The 15,977-nt window shown below is 38.9% G+C and overlaps 2 pseudogenes; one reads left to right on the top strand and one right to left on the bottom strand.

Moving 5' to 3' along the window:
* Positions 1-909: 909 nt before the first annotated feature.
* Positions 910-9,743, bottom strand: LOC106026633 (E3 ubiquitin-protein ligase TRIM33-like; annotated as a pseudogene).
* Positions 9,744-11,059: 1,316 nt separating this feature from the next.
* Cavporv1r-ps666 (vomeronasal 1 receptor cavPorV1R-ps666 pseudogene) lies at positions 11,060-11,983 on the top strand (annotated as a pseudogene).
* The last annotated feature ends 3,994 nt before the right edge of the window (positions 11,984-15,977 follow it).

Here is a 15,977-nt window from a genome sequence, read left to right as displayed (position 1 = left end):
TGGGATTGGAGGTCGCATTTGACACAGCTATTCCACTTCTAGGCATATTCCCAGAAGAACTGAAAGCATCATACCACTGTCATATATGTGCACGCATGTTTATAGCAGCACAATTTGTAATAGCCAGATCTTGGAAACAACCTAAGTGTCTATCAACTGAGGAATGGATAAAAAAGTTGTGGTACTTTTATACAATGGAGTACTACTCAGCTATAAAGAATTATCACATTGAGATATTTACTAATAACAAATTCAGACCATATACACAAGTGAAGTAAATCACACTCATATTTAAAAAACACCATATACTTTCCCTAGTGTAAGAAATAGTAAGTATGCATAGGAGTTTGTGGTAATCAAGATTCCCCATTACATTGTTTTGAAGCCTTACAATGATCACATTCATTAGTTTGAGTGGATTTGTCCTGGTTTTTTTGATTTTATTATCTGTGATGGTATCAACAGATAATTTGAGGGAAATGTCATTATAATAGCCAGTACTGATATGATATCATCTTACTCTGAAGTCTTACCATGCTCTTGCTTTTCAGTTTCCATTGGCTCTATCATGTTGTAACTTATTGGACTGTATTATGTTTGAAAGTATAAAGCAATTTTCTATTGAAAATGAGATAATATGGAAGCCATTCTTTGTTTTCTGTTATTTGGTTTTGAATGCACTGTAATACTCTCATTCTCTTGAATGTTTTTATACTATTATGCTATTTTTGATACTATTGTATGTGAAGTTATTGTCAAATATTTTAAAGAAAGAGACATTGTGGTAGTCGCTGTTAATTATGAGTTTTCTTCTGGTGAAATACTCTGTTGCTTACATTTTTCTGTTCTGATCTGCTTTGTTATGTCCTGTTCTGTCTTAATCTCTTTAAAATAAAATAAAATAAGAAGCTTAGCCAACAGATTCTCAACTCCACCTTTCCAGTTTTGAAAAGCTTCTTCCAAAAGCTGATCCCTATGTTCTTTGTGTTCCCATAGCAACTCTCTCTGCATGTTATTCTAGCATGTTTCAGAGAAGAGTTGCAGTTGTTCTTGTTTGTATACAAAGAAGAAAACAGGCGCTGACCAGATGCTCCAACAGACATCTTCTTTCTTTGTGATCAAGTGATCGTTAGTGAATTGTACTCTTTAATGTGCTTCCATACATGTCTTACAAAGCCACTCTTCACATTCTATAGAAAAGCCAACCTCGCTAGCATTGTCTTTACAGCTACTACATACATGTTCTGATTTTTTTTATCAGAACTGTCTTTCACAAAATAATTATCCACAGGTCTATCTGTCTGCATTCTTGGTGGCCTACTGGGCACTGCATTACAACGACTTGATGAACGTCTCTGTTGCTGCTGCCAGGATGGGCAGGTCGAGCTGGCGCTAGGGCTCCGGCAGGCAGCTCAGTCAGGAGTGAAGGCAGGGCAGCGGCTTGGGCTCCGCCTTGTGCCAGGTCTCCAAGCTCTGCTGACTCACAGTGCAGGTATCCAAGAGCCAGGCTGGTGGTCCCAGGGGCGGCCCAGACCAGGGACCTGGACCAGGAGCTGATGCTGGGACTCGGGCTGGCGATGAGACCACTGCGCTGGGGCCCACTGAGGCCGCAGGGTCTGAGCCCCTCCCCAACGCCCACAGTCTGCCTGGCCTCGCCACCCTCCATGCCAGCCTTGTTGCCCTCCTCCTTCTCCACCAACACTTATTGTGTGGTTTTGAAGGCCCATAAGGCACTCATTCTTTTGTTATGATTGGTTTTATACTATTTGGTTTTGTATTAATTTATTGTGTGTGAAGGTACGGACAACTACGTTGCAGAAAACAAGAGACACTATGGTCTCCACTGTTGATTTCCTGTCCTCTTGTTTTGAAATCCTGTATTTTTTGCATTGTTTTGTTGTGATATACTTTGTTTTATTCTCTTTAAAATAAAAAAGACTATATTATTTGATCAATTTTTCAGGCCTATATTTTGTAATATGAACACGTACCTTGAAGATACAATGTACTAACCATTTTTACTCTAGCACAATCTTATTTTGAAATTTTGTATCATTGTTTTTATTTTCTTTAAAATAAAAAAATATGCTTTGTGATATTTTGTGCGCTTGTAAAAATTCCAAACCCATTTCATGCTGAATTTTGTCTTTCTACCCTCATGCACTAGATTTGATGCCTCAGAATTCAAACTTATGTGCTTGCCTTGTGTCTTAGTTACTTTTTCCTCATCACTGAGACAAAATACCTCAAGCCCAAGGAAAGGTTTATTTCTTACAGTTTTTGGAAGTTTCAGTCCACACTTAGTTGGCTCCAAGGCAGGCAGGCATGGCTTGGCCGCAGTTCATGGTGGCTGCAAATAGCAAGCCAGAACCAGCAAAGAGCAAGACATACCTTCTTCCTGCCATTACATCAAATCCTGGCTCCACCGCTTTGTAGGTGGAGCACTGACACCATGAATACAAGCACTAGACAATGAATAACAAATGCACAATTCAAACTCCTGAGGCCTGGGGGCTACAGACATAAACCATGTCACCTTGTATTTTAGCATCAACCACCAGTGCATCATTTCCCTTTGGTTTTCCAAATGAAAAAATATAAAACATACTATCTAAGAAAAATTAGCTTTACTTCTAATGTAAAGCACATTGTAATATGTTTAAATTTCATTTACTTTTATCTAGATCAAAATCATGCACTATGCCTAATTTTTGCTTTAGGTAATATTAGCAAAAATGTGTGATTATTTCTGTGGCTATCCTAATATTGATCCATATTCATTAGAAGCTATTTGATCATAGGAAATTGTTTAGAGGATCAACATTTTATTTATTTTTGATTCTTCATTCATAACTGATGAATGGTACGTAAAAGAAACATTTACACAAGAATAGGAAATGATCACACTCAAATTTACTCATGGTTTTTCTTTCACTGGGTTGTGCTCAAAAGTTGAAAATACAGCTGTGAAGAACAGTTGTCATGTAAGACAACCACTATAGAGGCCACAGTTATGCTCAATTTTCTCATAGATCTTAATCACTACTGCCTCAAGCAAGTATAACCATAGAGAGGTTTCTTTATTTTGGAGGAAAATAGGAAATCTCACTGGCATATATTTGTTCAAGATAGAGCATTTTCACCATGTGATACTAATAAAGATAACTGCATTCATTGTGTGAGTCAATTATAGTATGTGTTCTTTATTCAATCAGTTTAAGTTGTTAATATATTTATTTTCAAATTTCAATTTATGTTAATATTTTATTGCATAATAGTATTAATTATAAAAATTGAGAGGCACTAATAAAAATGCAGGTAAGCTAATTGCTTTATAATTTTCAGGAACTTGGCTTCAAGAAATGTAAGAAGGGCTGGACCCCCAAATGAGAATGGATGGGCTGGGAGGTAGCTCAGTGGCACAAAGGCATGCCTGTCAAACCCAAGGTCTTGAGTTTGATTCCTGGTACCAAAGAAACCAACCAGAGAGATCTTTTTGTTTTATGCTACAAACAAGAATAAATTATAACATCAGAAAAATTGTGGGGTAATCTCCTTTCTTGCCCTAAATTGTGATATATGAAACACAAACATGGGTTCAAATAACGAAGTGCTAAAAACTAAATTACTGAGAGTCCATATGACCATTAATAAGTGATATAGGTAAAACTGTCAGCAGAGAAGTGAGATTTGTGAAAAATAGTAACACAAAGGACACACATGCAAAACATTTAATCTTATGTATTTTATAAGTTCACATTTAGAAATTTAATTATAGATTTTATAAAAGTTTTATAAAAATTCACTGTAAAGATCACACCAATTCACATTAGATGTAATTTATGACAGTGTGGATGATTTAGGGATGTTGTTTCTCCTTGCCATTTCAGTGATTGCTTCATAAATTATTGTTCCTTCTGTTGTGGCTTTCTCAAAATAAAAATTAGACTTCCTAATGTGACCACAACTCTAAACATCTGGCAGCTATGAATAACTTAACTTACTTGCTTTGCCCCAGGATGAAATAAGAAGAACCTCACTGCACAGTCTGAAGTGCAAGAGTTGTCATCAGTGAACACATTTGTGTCTCTCCTTTGAGATAGTGTTGTGACTCTGTGACCTTGTCTTTCCATAAAAGTTCAATTATTATTTCATCTTTAATGACAATGACAGTGTGGTCTTGGGGAAAAAGAAGAAGGCTGAAGAACTTTTTTCATTTGTTAATCCCTGAGACCAATTAGGTTTGTGATTGGCAACTCTAGAGAGATCATTGAAGGGCTGGATGGATACTCCCAGGTGGAAGAGAGCAGGAAGTGCTGAGGTCTGACACAGAGGGATGTGGAAAAGCTCTTCTGACCCACTGAATTCTCTCCTGCTCTGCAAAGTTTCTCTACTGCAAAATGATTTATTTAATATCCACCATAATGCTAAAGCTCATCATAATATAACTTGTGAAGCAATGAAAGTAAAACAAAATTCTGAGAAGGAGATGTCCAAGAGATGCAGATAGAATACATGAGAAACCATGAAGCCAATATTTCATTGGCTGTCAGTTTGCAAATCTATGTAATACAGAACTATCATAGAGATATGCTAATTTCTAAATGTTGAAAACCATAGAGTCAAGAGGTGTAAAAAGAGCAGTAACCATATGATGGAGAGAGTTGATGGAGTGTTCACAAATGAATTCACTGGAGTGGGGTGGTGTTTGTGTCCATTCTTTCCTTATCGTTTAAGTCACACTTCTCAGACAGTTCAGCAGCACAGAGTTATTCTTGCAGTCATCTCCACTGGGTGCAGAGCAAAGGGGAGGGTGGGAAGAGGAGCTCCAGCCTGGAAGATAAGGAGCATAGGGTGACATAGGTCAAGTCACTGAAAGCAGTTGGAATAGCAAATTGGATGGATGACCTGCTCAGGAGAAATTCAGCTACTGTAGAATGGTCAGGGGAACATGCAAACATCAGATTTTGGGAGGCTGGTGTGCTTAGGAAGGAAGGGTATAGGAATAACTAGAGATTGGCAGAGATCACTGGAAAGGGGATATATTGAGGATTAGGGTAAAGAAGGACAGGAGAACGGAAGGTGCTGGGGCAGTGGTTGGCACAAGTGTTTCAATGACATCCCAAGAGTGGGGGTACAGATGACGTGGGGGTGAGTATTAAAAAGGGCAATGGATAGAGAAGGGTTTCAAAACAGAGGACTAGAAAAGCAGCAAATGTAGAGGGGAAGAGCAAAGTTTGAGTGTTGGAGTCTCACAAGGTGACAGATGGCAGCCACTGGGACAGAGAAAGAAAGATGGAAGGACAGAATAGAGAATGGGGGGGGGGTGGATGTATTGGGGTGAATTAGAAGTCAGGAGCTAGGGTGAGTTTGAGGAACTGTCTTTTGATTAAGGAAGAGGCAGTTCAGTGCTGCTGTCTCTGAGAGGCCCTTTGCCAGAGTGGCCTTTCCTTCCATACAAGCAGTGAAGATTTCTGTTACCCTCTTTAAAGTACAGGTAACCAATGATGAAGGGCTGTGGGAAAAAGCAACCCTTCTCTGCTGCTTGCTGGAGTGTAGGCTGGTGCCACTGATGTGAAAACCACTGTGGAGACTCCGCAATAAAACTGTAGGCTAAGAGGTCCTATCTGACCCAGTAATTTGTTGTGTATGCTGTTTCTTCACCTTTGATCATGCATGTAGTAGCATTTCTGGTAGCCTTGACAGAAAGACTCTTGACTCCTCTGTGCAACTAGAGTGCCCGTGTCCTTTTGCACCAGCCATGACCTGCAGTGAAAGGCAGACAGTGTCCATCCCAAGTGCATGCATTGTTCTGGGGTGGAAGCCTTGTGACTGTAGTGTGGATAAGAAATTACGGTGCAGGAGCACATGCTTCCTTCCTCACTCTCTTACACAGATAGATCCAGTGTATGCCCAGACAGCACTTTTTCAGTCATGAACACAGTGCCCCATCTGCAATCAACAGCAGTTGACTCAGGACAATAATGTATTTATCGTGGAGTTTTTTGTACAAATCTCAGCAGGCTTTTATGTCTTATTAGCAAGTATTTGCAGTTGTTTTAGTTCACATTCCTGGAGGGCAGTGCTTCTTTTTACCTGGAGCTTTGCCAGAGAGAGGGATGTGATTTCCCCCCTGAAAGAGGAAATGGAGGGATTTCCTTTTCTGGGGGTGGGGGAGGGAGAATGGTGATTAAACTCATAACCTTGCGCTTGCCTGATAGGAGCTTATGTTGCTGAGCTAAATCTCCCACCCAGTGGAGGGATCCTTGGGTGGCCCCCTCATCCAAGGCAATGAGGTCAAAAGTTGCCAGGCAGTAGCCTACAAGTAGCTGGGTTCCAAGGAACATATGACAGAATTGTAGGTGGAAAGTGCAATGGTTCCCACCTTTACCAAGGTCCTGGAGGGATTTCAGATGCCAGAAAACACTAGGCCATGGGGAGGGCTACTGAACCCAAGAATACTAGTGAGGGTGGCTTTGGGACTGTCATGTGTGACCTGAGACTAGAACACTGGAAGCTGAGACAGGGCAGCAGGTGAGTTTGGAGCACTTGTTAGAGTTCTAGCCAGGCCAGCACCCCTCCCCCCAGGGTTTTCATGGTAGAGTTTTATGAGGTCTCAGCCTGGTCAGGGCTCCAATTGGCTGGCCCAGAAGCTGAGTGATGGAACAAAGGAAGAAGGAGGCTCCATAGCCTTCCAGTGCCACAAAAGAGGTGAGAAGAAGAAGCAGGAAGCTGACCTGAGGTTCTGAGGTCCAAAGCCTTAGCCATGATGGTACAGAGCAAGTGGGTGGTTACCCCCAGAAGCACACTGACAAACTGGATGAAACCAGAAATACCTCTCAGAGGAACAAGGAGGCAGAGAGCGCTGCTGAGTCTGAGCACAAGGAATCAGAGCATGTGAGTACACTCTGCCTGTGTCCTGCTCTTGGCCTCCGGTTCCCAGGTACGTGGGCCCTGCCCATAGCCCCTGGCTCTCCTGCCCTGTGAACCCAGCCTTTTGGCCTCCTCCACCCTCCTCACACTGGGAAGGGCAGGACAGGGCAGGGCAGGGCAGGCTCTTCCAGGCCCAGAATAACCTGGCATCCCCTCTACTTTCCTTCCAGAGGCAGAGTGTCATTGATGGAGTGTTATCTGTGCTGGGTTGAGGTCATCTATATTAAAGGTTATAACTGATATGTATTGGTTTCTTGTCATATTATTTTTCTGTTATTGGTTTCCTACTTTTACCTACTGTTTAGTTCCTTGCCCTGCTTGTTGGTTGCTTGTTTTTTCTCTTGTTGTCCTTGGAATTGTGGTTATTTCCATCTCTTTCCACAGTATTTTTCAGTACTCTTTATAGAGTTGGTTAGGTAGTCATGAATCTCTTCAATTGTTTTTTCTTGTGGAAGTACCTTATTTCTCCATCAATTTTGAAAGATAATTTTGCAGGGTATATCATGCTGGGTTGGAGAATATTTTCTTTCAGTACCTAAAGTACTTCACTCCATGCTCCTTTTTAATTGATGGTTTGTGTTAAGAATTCTTCAGTGATTCTGATAGGCTTTCCTTTATAGGTGATCTGTTTCTTTTCCCTAGCAGCTTTTAATATTCTGCACTTATGCTGAATTTCTGGTGTATTGATTATTGTATGACACTCAGATTTATTTTGGTTATGGATAATTGGGCTTCTCTATGGATAATATATGATTAACTTATCTGTGTGTCAAGTTCTTTTTCCACGTTTGGCCTATTTTCTGCTATTGCATATGCAAATTTATATTTGTGTTGTCTCCTTTTTCATTGATATGTATCAAGTTTATATTATTTCTCTTTGCATCATCTTGCAAAGCTGTTGAATAGTTATTTCCCAACTCCTTGTTATTTTTAAGAGATATTTCCTTTCTTGATCACTAGTCACAATCATATCCTTGAAGTGTTAGAATCTATCTTCAGTTTCATTAATGTGGTTTTGCCAGATTTTAGTGGAATTTTTAATTTCCTGAATATCTCCTTAAATCTGTTTCATGTATTCTAATTCTTTCCTGTATTGTTCATTCAAGTTTTCCATCACTTTCCTATGCTCCTCTATTTTTTAAAATCTGTATCTCCTTTGTATATATCACCAATTCTTTCATTATGTTTATCATTTTTATTTTTACCTGAGCAAGTATTTCTGATTTGATTTCCTTTACAGTTTCCTGGAGTTGTTTCTTTACTTCTCTTGGTATAATTTCAGAGATTTCAGGTGTGTGATTCTCAAATTCATTCATGTCCATGTCTCTTGGATGTGATCTGAATGGGATGGGAGTTTGAGATTGCATTTTGTCTTTTCTTTTTGCCATTTTCCGGTATTCCTCCAAGTCAGCCACATGCCAGGTCCTATTGCTTCCTGTCTTGGTATAGTGTTCCACAACAGGCTTCACTGAATTTTGCTGTTGGTTCTGAGTCACTGGGCGCAGACAACTGGTCCCTGAGGGCCTCACCAAGGTTTTCTGATTGACTTCAGGTTTTTAGGAACAGCTCCTCATTGCCTGTGGGCCTCAGAGCTGGCTCCCAAGTGTGGATGGGTCACTGAGCACAGACTGCCAGTCCTCACCGCCCTCACCAAGGGGTTCCAGATGACTGTGAGTTGTTTGACACAGTATCCCAGTTCTGAGGATTGCTGGATGACTGTGGGTCATATGGTGCAGACTCACAGTCCCCATGGGCTCAGAAATGGTGTATGGGTGTGAGTGGGCTGCTGGGCACAGCTTCTCAGGCACCAGTAGGCTCACTGAGCATGGTCAGATGACTGTGGGTCTCTGGGTGTAGATTTCTGGTCCCCATGGGCTTCAGAGATGGTATCGCTACAATATTTTAATAACTTTTTGGAAGCCATTTGTTAGATTATAAGCAGTATTTTTTTTTTTAATTTTATATCTGTTTGTGTTTAATATTATGTATTTCTTTTGGGTAATACATATACATCTATTATATTTAATTAAACATTAAGGTAATCTCCTAACTTAAAATTAATTTAATTTATTAGATTGTGAGAATATTATTTAATTTATAGATTTTGAGAATATTATATAATGCCATGAGGTCTCTGCACACTTCTAATCATTACATCTATGAAGGTGTGGTGTAGTAGAGTGGAAAAGCACAGAATGAGGTCCGTGGGGCCAACATCTTCCCACAGGAGCTCCAGATCCAGGAGGACCCAGGTGATTTCTTCCCTGCCCCACAGCCTCAGCCTCCACTTCTCCTTCTGCCTCAGTTTGACAGTGTCTATCCAGGGAGGATTGAAAATAGGCACCACCAACACAGGTTCCTCTGCTCCTTGGAGATGCCCACCACCAACAAGAACATTTAATTTATTCTGGGAATTTGGAACTAAGAAAAACTTTTCAGATACACAACACCAGAGGCAAGGCTGTCATTACTACAACAGAAGAATTGACCATTTGTGTCCTGGGGGAGGTGAGGTCACATTATCACCTGTGTTTATCTCTGTATCTGCCTCTGTCCTGTCTTATGCACTGTGGCTGTGTCTCTATAGCACTGAGATCTCCATCCTGGCAGAGGTATAAGGACAGGTGAGTTTTGTCACAGGCTGAGAGCTGAGTCTGCGACCGCAGCGAGGGCATCAGATTCTTGGTGAGAGCTTTTGTGTGAAGACAGGTTGTTATGGGTGGAGGCTGCACTTCACCAAAGCCACAGAGACAGGAGGAGCAGTTCTGGAGACCTGGGCAGTACTGCAGATCGGGACTGCAGGACCTCATCCTGTGCTGAAACCTGGTGATTGCTGATTTGTTCAGGTGTAATCTTCACGCTCCAGGAGTGCTGCAGCTGGATGCCAGCAGGAATGAAGTCTGAATTTCACGCTGGGTAGGATGGGAATTCGTAAATTAATGTGCTTCAGAAGTATCGTAAAGTAATCAGGGAGAAGTTTTTTTTTTTTTTTTAAATAAATTCTGTGCATCTGTGGATGAATAGGATGGAATTAACAGAATCTTCTGATTGTTTGGAAAACTTAATTTCTGGCTACTGAAATGAAATATATTTCTGCAGTGCAATTCTGATGTCTACACTGAATAGGAAGTTATTTTTCTGTATGAAAGTTTTAGAATTCTGTTGGTACTGAGGAATTTCTTTTCTAGTAGAATAAAGAATCATATACTAGCTAAAAATAATTAGTTTTTTAATATTTTACATTTCATAGATAAGAATGTGCTCCAATGTAGCACACAGTACCTACAATGTGAAATATTTTTATTGCTTTCCTAATATTTATTCATGTTCAATAAATGCACCAAGCTGAAGAAAATATCAGATATATCTATATTTCTTAAAGTCATCAATGTCTTTATTCGTGTACTGTTTTCTATATAACAAAATTTGAGAGTGGTAAAGTGAACACAAGAAATACATAAAATAAAATGACTTTAAGACAGGAGATACTGTGAAACCCTGGTTCGTGAACTTAGTTTGTTTCAAGACTTTTGGGAACAGGACTGTGTTTGTGTTTGTGTGAGGAATATTGCCACAGTTGCTTGTCATTTGATGTGGAGTTTATGAAGAGAAAATAAATTTTGTCAAATGTTTTTGTTTGAAAACCAAATTGTTTGTGAGGAGAAGCACTCATGAATTGAGGTGCACATATGTGTGTTATTTTAAAACACACAAAAAGGAGATGGGATAAGACACTAAAGCAATGACAGAGCCACCAGCAGCTTTGGTTTGAAGCAAGATTCAACCAAGTTTTATGTGGGTCTTTAACTATCTTATGACTAAATTCTCCTGGAATGTAATAAAGACACACAGTAGTGCCTATGTCTTAAGAATGAGGATGTTAATGTAGTTAAATAACATGTCAACAGTGATCTATATATTGTAATTAAAATGCAAAAACAACATTGAATTTGGGAACTCTCTTAACCCACAGTAAATGTACTTCGTCAGAAATTGCCCAAGGGAAATGTCATGATAAACAGAGAATTTCATATATAATTCTATTATTAACTAATATCCACAATTCATGCTATCACACAGAAGCCTCTGTTTAAGAATTTGTATCCTGAGTGCAGTAAATGACAGAATGGCCTCTCAGGATGTATATATTGTAATAATCTTCACTGTTCAGATTCTCATTGGAACCCTAGGGAATCTCTGCCTGTTAGGTAAATATGTATTTGTTTACCTCAATGATCTTAGGACAAAATCCATATATTTGATTAATATGCATCTGATTGTGGCCAACCTCTTGGTCATTCTCTCTAGAGGGATCCCAGAGACACTGGCAGCTTATGGGTTGGAAGACTTCCTCAGTGAATTTGAATGCAAATTTGTTTTCTATACTAGCAGGGTGGGCAGGGGGGTAGCCTTTGGCAGCACCTGCCTCCTTAGTGTCTTCCAGGCCATCATCCTCAGCCCCAGCGACTCTAGATGGACAGAGTTGAAAGTAAAATTTCCCAAGTACATAAACACCTTAACTACCCTCCTGTGGGTCGTGCATTTGTTGCTGAATATTTGGTTCTCTGTGAGTTTGACTAGCAAATTGAAAAGCAAAAATGTCACAAATAAAATAGAGTTTGCTTACTGTTCAGGTCTGCATACCAAGATTGGAGTATACATGGGACATATGGTATTAACCGCCATCTTTGATGTTTCATGCATGGGGCTCACGATGTTAGCCTGTGGCTCTATGCTTTTCATATTATTTAAGCACAAGCAACAGGCTGAGCACATTCATAGGACCAGCCACTCCTTCAGGTCCTCTGCTGAGACCAGAGCCACCCACAGTATCCTTATCCTGATGAGCATCTTCCTGTTTTGCTATTTCCTTTCTTGTATCATGCAAATAAATGTGACATTTTTTCAGCATTCGAGAATCTTACTGTTCACTCTTACTGCTTTCACAAATGCATGTTTCTCAACTGTCTGTCCCTTTGTATTCATGGGTTGTGGCCACTGTGTATCTAGAATGTGCTGTGTCTACTGTCAAAGAAACAGAGTCGCTTAATTGCAAGAGAAACAGCACTTGCACTGTCTGGTTTCAACTATGTTAAATCACTGATGAACTCAAAACGCACAAAATCCCCTGAAAATGCAGAAGATGTGGTCTTAACTCTTAATTTTGCTTAAGCTTGTGTTCTTGACTGAACTAAAAGAAATCTCTGTCTATCCCTGCCTCCCCCTTTCTTCAAATAATCTCAGCAAGATACAATCTACAGCCTGCTTAGTAGCAGAAAGCCTACAGCCATGTCTTTTTCAGTGACCAATGCCCCAGCAGCATATGACCTTTCCTTAAACCTTCTCTATATTGAAGCTTTATATGAAGCTGTATGTAAGATGCTCTGTTGTGTGGATCATGTTGCTGTTTTGTTGAACAGTCAAAACTCCTTTAATCATAAAAATCTGTTAACCTGAACATGTATGACTTAAAATTTTGGTAAATTTTCATTTTCAATCTTGGAAGTCTTAATTCCTGGAAGTGGTCTTGGCTCATCCCCTGTGTAGTCCATCTGGCTTCTCATTTGGTGGATCTGAGGTGTTGCTCAGTGTGTTAATGGGTCTGTGCTGTCTGTGCTTCTTTCGCATCCACTATGCAGTCTCTCATCTACCATCTTTGGAGACAGTGATACCCACCCTGACCTGAATCCCACAACAGCTCTCCCTGTGCCCTGAGTGTCTGGGGTGTTTCCAGGGATCCCCTGTATTTTGCCAAGTAAGTATTAAGAAGGAAGAAGGAGGAAGGTTTTCAGGATTCCAGGAGGACAGGTCGCTAGGACCCAAGGAGTGTGGGGTGGTACAGGTACATGTGAGTTGCAAAACACAGATGAATCAGAACTGGAGTCTCAGGAGCTGGGGATTTAGCTCAGTGGCATAAGCCCCTGCCTTGTAAGCAGGCAGTTGTGAGTTCGATCCCCGGTACCGATAAAACAACAACAACAACAAAAAAGACTGGAGTCTTCACATCTTTCTCTAGCTAATACTGCTGTTCACAATTTCTCCTGTTTATCTAACCCTTTGCTGCTTAGAATTGCTTTTGCTATTATAGATAGGTCTCTTCTGGTTCCAGGTGAATTTTAGGAGTGATTTCTCTAGATTTATAAGGTATGTTGATGGTATTTTTATTGGGATTGCATGGAATCTATATACCAGCTTTAGGAGAACGGCCATTTTCACAATGTTTGCTCTTCCTATCCATGAGCAAGGGATGTTTTTCCATTTTCTGAGATCATCTTCAATTTCTTTTTTCAGTGTATTATAATTTTCCCTGTATAGGTCTTTCACTTTTTTCATAAGAGTAATTCCTAAATATTTCATTTTTTTGCTTGCTAGTGTGAAGAGTGTGGTTTCTCTTATTTCCCTCCCTGTGATTTTATTGTTAGTGTATAGGAATGCTATTGATTTCTGAGTATTGATTTTGTATCTAGCTACATTACTGAATTTATTTATTATATCTAAGAGTCTTTCCATGGAGTTTAGGGGGTCTTCTATGTAGAGTATCATGTCATCTGCAAACAATGATAATTTAACCTCTTCTTTTCCTATCTTTATCCCTTTTATTTTTCTCTCTTGTCTAATTGCTCTGGCTAGTACTTCCAGTACTTTATTAAATCAGAGTGGTGGTAAAGAACACCCTTGTCTTGTGCCTGATTTTAAAGTAAAGGCTTTCAATTTTTGGCCATTTAGTATGATGCTGGCTGTTGGTTTGTCATAAATGGCCTTTATTATATTGAGGTAAAGACCCTCTATTCCAATTTTCTGCAAAGTTCTTATCATGAATGAATGTTGGACCTTATCGAAGGCTTTTCCTGCATCTATAGAAATGATCATGTGATTCTTACTTTTGGCTTTATTGATATGGTGGATTACATTTATTGATTTACGTATGTTGAACCATCCTTGCATTCCTGGGATGAATTCCACTTGGTCATGGTGTATAATCTTCTTGATGATTTGCTGCATGCTGTTTGCCAATATTTTATTGAGGATTTTTGCATCTGTGTTCATTAGGGAGATTGGTCTACAGCTCTCTTTTTTAGTTGGGGCTGTCTCAGGTTTTGATACTAGAGTAATATTTGCTTCCAGGAATGACTTAGGAAGGATTGCTTCCCTTTCAGTTTCATTGAAGAGTTTTAGGAGTGTCAGCATTAGGTCTTACTTGTATCTCTTGTAGAATTCTGCAGTGAATGCATCTGGGCCTGGGCTCTTCTTTTAGGTAAGGACTTAATTTCATTTTGAATTTCATTAACAGAGATTGGGTTATTCAACAGTTTTACATCCTCTTGATCTAGCTTTGTTACCTCATATGTTTCTGAGAATCTGTCTATTTCTTCTGTGTTATCAAACCTTTGAGAGTATTTTCAAAATAGGTGTTGATGATCTTCTGTATTTCTGTAGAGTCTGTAGTGATTTCACCTTTTTCATTTCTTATTGCATGAATTTGAGCTTTTTCATCCCTTTTTTAAAATAAGGTTGGCTAGGGGCTTATCGATTTTATTTATTCTTTCAAAGAACCAACTCCTTGATTTGTTGATTCTTTGGATTGTTTTCTCAGTCTCTATTGCATTGATTTCTGGTCTGATTTTTATAATTTCCTCTCTTCTTTTGGCTTTGGGCTTGACTTGCTCTTCTTTTTCTAGCTGTTTGAGGTGTAGCATTGGGTTATTTATTTGTATTTGTTCTGTTTTCATTTTGTGGGAACTCAGTGCATTAAATTTTCCTCTGAGGATGGCTTTCATTGCATCCCACAGATTCCGATAAGTTGTATCTGCATTTTCATTTTCTTTTTTTAAAATTTTATTTAAAAGGAAAAAGAGAAAAACAAAACAAAACAAAGCAGTGTAAGGGTACGATTAATACAGAACTACTAAAAAAAACAGTAAGAAATTATCAGTTAATAGATTACAATTATCATCCTAGAGACACTTGCTCAAGTGACAGTATCAAAGCATACAAAGTGGACATTCAAACAGTGAGACTGCAAAGAGTTGTGTTCAATGATCCAACCCAAAATATTAATATGGGCATCTATTTAACACTCCTAAACACACTTGTAGTTGTATATTTTAGGGCACTTTTTTCCCCTCTCCTTTTTACAACAAAATTTACACATTTTGGATTTTATTATTCCTTTATTCTTATTACTTTTTGGGGGGAGAGAATAAAGTCAAATATGGCAAAACAAAGCTGTCAGTCAAAACCAAGCATAGACATACCACGTGATGTAAAAACAGAGTACAAGGTTACGGACAATGGTTTACCATAATGCCTCTTGCTTCCTTGAAAAGAATTGTCTATCTCATTAGGTATCATAAAGTTGAACAAAACTTTAGAGAACAAGACCAATAAAACCTAAACCTTGTAACACTACAGGACTTCCAAAGAAGATAATAGTCAAACCAGAATGGGCAACATAGTGAATCTTATTGCCTTCAAAGTAGTTGCCTATACCTTCAAAATTGATACTATCATACAGGATGGAACAGAGTCTAATCAGTCAAAACAAGTTAGTAGGAGTAATACAGGACTTCAAATCAAGTTAATAGGAAATCAAATAAGTTACTATAATATATCCTGCTAATTTTTTGATTTTTCCCCTTAATTAAAAAATCATAAAAAATAACTAAATAAATAATTTTTTAGTGAATAAGGAAGAGATTGAGATAAAAGAGGACATAACATCATAATAGTACAGGTCAAAGCATGAGAGTTTCAGCAACCTAGTGCTTCACCACCAAATAACCCGGTTTAATAAAAGTCATCATAGTGTCTTTTTCCTTGAAATATTTGAATATAACTTCATATACTATAGCTTCAAACATATCAAGTCAGTGTAAAACCATTCAAGTGGATGAAAGCATTGTAGGGTTTTTAGAACCAACTAACAGAAAATAAACAATGGTTTCTATATTATCTCTTTGCCTATAACAATTTTTGATTATACTATCACATATAATAAAATCCAGGAAGATACATCATGATAAAACCAATGGAGACAGAAGGGC

This window comes from Cavia porcellus, unplaced genomic scaffold, assembly GCF_034190915.1.
Source record: "Cavia porcellus strain 051 isolate PalLab524CR breed Dunkin Hartley unplaced genomic scaffold, mCavPor4.1 scaffold_7, whole genome shotgun sequence".
NCBI classification, from domain to species: Eukaryota; Metazoa; Chordata; class Mammalia; order Rodentia; family Caviidae; genus Cavia; species Cavia porcellus.
This window is presented reverse-complemented; position numbering and strand designations above follow the sequence as displayed.